The sequence below is a fragment of the Telmatherina bonti genome, assembly GCF_933228915.1.
Source record: "Telmatherina bonti genome assembly, chromosome: 15".
In the NCBI taxonomy this organism is placed as follows: Eukaryota; Metazoa; Chordata; class Actinopteri; order Atheriniformes; family Telmatherinidae; genus Telmatherina; species Telmatherina bonti.
The window spans coordinates 15,476,012-15,481,012 of NC_136613.1; positions in this window are offsets into that span (position 1 = coordinate 15,476,012).

The window sequence follows — 5,001 nt, forward strand, 5'->3', positions numbered from 1 at the left end:
TATCATCTTCCATATACTGCTCATGCACTTCTGTGGATTTATTCTGTCAGATGACATAAAGCTGGCTAAGTTTTTTTTAAGAGTTTCATTTTCTTTTGACTACATGAAAGTAGTGGGAGTCAAACCAAGGGCACGAAATGGGTTGTCTTCAAATGAAGGGAGCAGGTTATGTGGTGACTACATCAGAGCAAATGCATTTCATGCTGTTTAGTCACTTCTACTTAGTCCATCTTAACTGGGATTGATTTTGTTAGTGCTGCAAGGCAGTCTGATCACGCACTACTCTTCATAAACCACAATGTGTCCCATGCCTTTGCTGTACTTCTGGTGGAGACCGGCTCACACATAAACACAAACAAGTCACAAACACACGTAGAGAAAACCCATACACAAACACAAAAAGAGGGCCCCCGCTGTGCGCAAAAGAGCTACATCGACAGTGGCCTAGATAAACACAATACACACAAAAGAGTCACCCCATGAAAATAACCCTCCATCTAAGCATCACTGCACTTATCTACTCATAAACATAGGGATAAATCAATTCAGTGAGAAACACATTTTTTTTCTCTCATTTGAAATTACAGCTGCGGGACCAAAGCTAGCATGATAGCATAGGTCAAATTCACTAACCTCTTCTCTCCATGGCAACAGTGTTGCTCTTACAAAAAAAAAAAAAGGCTCTGTGTGGTTTGCAGAAGTCATTGAGAGAGGTTTTTTTGTGCCTGTGTGTGTGTTTGTGTGCACCATGGCTGGTGTGTCTTATGTGCTGTACAAGCACGTAAGAACGCATACACGTGTATTTGTCCTTATGAAGGTATACTGTATCTGACTATCTGTGCCTGAAGAGCGTGAGTAAGCGCGAAAAGACAAGCCTGATATCACAGCGTCTGTATTAGCATTGCAACGTTTCACCGCTTTGTTTTACTCTGACCTGTATAATCAGTGTCACATTAGCAACACAACAAATCAAACGCTGCAAGTCCCCTCCTCTGCAACCTTTCACACACACACACAAACCCAGACACACATACACTTACATGCAACACCACATGTCTTCCTTCATGATCCCAGCTGGCCAGCATACTGTGTCAAACAGATGTTAATTAATATGATAACTAATACTTATTACAAAACATAGAAACCTCCAAAACCACTAATTTAATTTGGGCTTATTCTGAAGCAAAAAGATGAAACAAAGCAAAACCATCTCATCTTTCTCCATGAATATGAAAACAATCAATAAATAGTTGAATGTATCTATATCTTACATTTAAGAGCATGGTTAAATGCAAACATAGCACAGAGATATTTTTTTAAAAAGAAGCAAAAGGAGCCCAATTTCTTTTTCATACCAAAATTAGCCCTAATGACTTTTCCCCAGATTTCTTACGCTGGAGATTTTAATCAAAATATTAATTAAAAATCTACCTACTAAAAATTAGATCTAACTTTTTAGTTATCTATAAATGCTCTCTAAGAAAAAGTAATATTTTCTTGGTTAGTTTTTTTTTCTCTTTTACTGTGTATAATTTTGGTTTCATTGATCAGTTTAATCTGAGTGAAATTACTGCTGCATCTTTTTTGTTACTGTTTTGACCCAAAACATTGAGGTAAAAAGGCAAGTTTCCAATTAAACATGCATGTTGTACAATAAAACAGTTCTGAATATCTAGAAGTGAAAGTGATAGTATGATGTATTTTGTGTGTGTGTGTGTGTGTTTTTTTCTGTTGCTTAAAATTACTAAAGACCAGGACAAAAAAAAGAGACATAAAAGAACCGTCAGTCACACTAAAACCTCAGTGACAAATTAATAACTGCATGGAAGACTGTTAAAATAAAAAAAAGTACGTATTTCCATTTAAGATCAGCAGCAAAGCAGATTCTTGTCCTCGTCTACAAGCAGAAAAATCAGCATCCGCTTTGCTCCTTCTACTGTAAACCCTCCAGCCTTGAAAAAGTATGAGAAGAAAATAGGGAATGAGGAAGGAAGAAATTTAGAAGTGGGGGGAAAAAAGAGGAAGAAAAGGAGAGAAGACAGACAGAGACAGATGGGCAAAAAGACAAGTGCGGAAAGACAGACGGGAGGAGGGAGCTGAAAGGAGAAGGAGAGGAGATAGAGGGATATTTTGAGGAAGGAGAAGGAGGTGTACTGTAGGAGATCCAGCTGACATTAACGGGTGAGTTTATGAGATGTGATGATTAGCCAAATCCTGCTAATCAATGACACATTCACATGGGTTCCTGCTCTGTTGCTAAACACTAATTGGTCTATTCTGCAGCAAATAGGGAGATGCTGTTTCCCACTTCACTGTAAGCAATGCAAGCTGACACCGGGGCACATGTGAACGCACAAACACACACACGCGTGTCAAATCTTACTTGTATGCACATACTGTACATCTGTAGCGGATTCTAGTACATAAAAGGTCAAATTGAGACTGATTCAATTTGAAAGTGGATGAGGAGCAGAAGATCCTGCTCGACTACCACTAACAATAAGGAGAGAATGGGATCCTAAAGCGGGCCAGTTGAACCAGCAGAATGGGAGGAGGAAGAGGTGGAGGGGAGGCTGGAGAAGGAGTCCTAAATTCAATTTCACTTTGTTGAGTATTTAGATAATGTCTCCTAATGTAATGCCAGGTTGTGAGTGGATCCACAGTATAGCGGCAACAGTCATTAATCACAATGCAGCAGCAGCGCCACCAACATCTGAGCAGAGGCACTGCCTCACTGCAAGCTGAAACCAATTCACCTTCAGGATGGATAATAAGGCTACACCTGCATCTATAATACAAGCACATAAACATTAAATTAGCAGATTCAGAAGTGAATCTACCACTCATACACATAAGACTTGTGCACTGAAGTGTACACACAATCAGTCCTCCAAATGAAAAATTTAAGCTTACTAACTATACAAACATGTATGCAAAATGTATTTAAAATGATATGTGCTACATATAAAACAAGTAGGGATATTTTATTATTCATACATATGCTGTCAAACACCCTTATATTGTTTTAATTTAGCTTCCCTGTCACATTTTGACTTATGTATGACCTATATCTAGTTGTTTTTACTGATGCTTCATGTAGTTTTTACAATAAATTCAATTAGGCTGCATCCATTTTTTGTCTTTGCATTAGCTACATCAGTATTTAAGTTTCTAGATTGCATTAGAGGATACAGCGTCTAACTGAACGTATAAGGCCATAAGTATGTTTTCTTCTAAACTAATTCAAGTCAGTCAATTTGAAGGAACATGATATTTTACAAGGCTTTAATTAAATCATGTGGTTGGAATTATTTGGACTTAAATAACCAAAACCTACCTAAAAAAATGCTCCAATTAACAACAGTATATTTCATATAGCTGAATATGCAAATATTATGTTAGTAGATTAAAAGAAAAAAGTCAGAGAACAACCAGATATACTACTTATAACAAAATTCCAACTATTTATCATTTTTTGCTTCTGTTTTGCTTCTAGTTATTAGGCGAGTATCTTTGTGTTTTTAAAAGAAAAAAACTAGATAAAAATGCATTATGTGATGCCACTTTTGGAACCTTTTAGTCATTTGCCAAAAATACAAAACAAAAAAGATAAAATTACCATTTGTTCCAATACAATCATATATAGTTACAACAAAACCCTTCGCCCTATTGTCCTAGTATTTTCACTCTTTTAAAATATACACACCCCGGCATAAATACAGACACCTACAGCACAATGAGCATGGTCAGTGCGGGGTGTATTCCTCTTTCAGAGAGTGCCGGTGGTTAACGGTGCTTTGCGTTGAAGAGGAGGACAAGAGGAGGGTTCACTCCAACACATGACTGTAACAACCTAAATATTAGCGCAGGGACTCTCCCTCTCCCACTCTGTGAGTGTGCCTCAGTAGTGTGTCTGTAAATGTGTGTGTGTGTGTGTGTGTGTGTGTGTGTGTGTGTGTGTGTGTGGATGTAATTATGTGCAGAGGAGAGGCTGTTTGGGGTAAATAGAGTTGCAATTATTCTTTTAACCTGTTGGATTGTCAGCCCCACTAACACACAGGGCCAGGACAAGACAGAAAGCAGAGACAGACTGATAAGTGCAGTATTTAGCAACAAAACGGTGGCACACTTTTCACTGAAAATTAAGTGCCAACAATTTTTTTTTTAGATCTGTACATTTAGAGATTTGACTTTTATTTTTTTTTGTTTGGTACATATGGGGTTTATGCATTACATACATTGAAAAGAAATAAATCCAACCCAATATCAATTCCTTCATTTAAAAAAAGACAACTGTAGAAAGACTGAAGAGCAAAGCCCTAAGTGAATGCATTACTAGTTCCTGTTATTTCAAAACCGCTTTGGGTGTACAACTAATGTTTAAAGCAGGTGCAAACATTACGGCGAAAAGTGACAGCTGCGGCGTGTGAAGACCTGAAACACTGAGCTGATTTAATATGTGATTTACTTACTGTTGACAGCTGTTTCACCGGGCTGAAGTGTAATGCACCATCAGCAGCAAATGGAGAACCCCATTCAGCACCAATACGGTCGCATTAGAGCCAAGAGTACATTTTATTTTTCCTCAATACCTTCTAAATGGTTTCATTGCCAAATACATGACAAGCTTTTGAATTATTACATTTTCCTGTAAAGATTTCAAGTGGGAGGAAAGAGTCATTCAACCCTTGTGGTGAATATATTCACTGCATTTAGTGCAAATTACACACTATTTGGTAGATAAATATTAAAAATAAATCTTATTAATCACACTACTTTAAATGTACAGATCCCATGTAGGTTAAATAAAGATAGATGAATATGTTTTTAATCAGCTGTTCAGTTTTGGATGAGACATCATGATATCAAACACTGCATACAGGAATAAAACAACAGTTTACCCATTCCCACTCTTTTACACTTTCGCACACACACAACATGCAAATAATGTTATCAGCTCAGATCACAGACTCAGCCCATCTAGACTGCATGTCACAATAA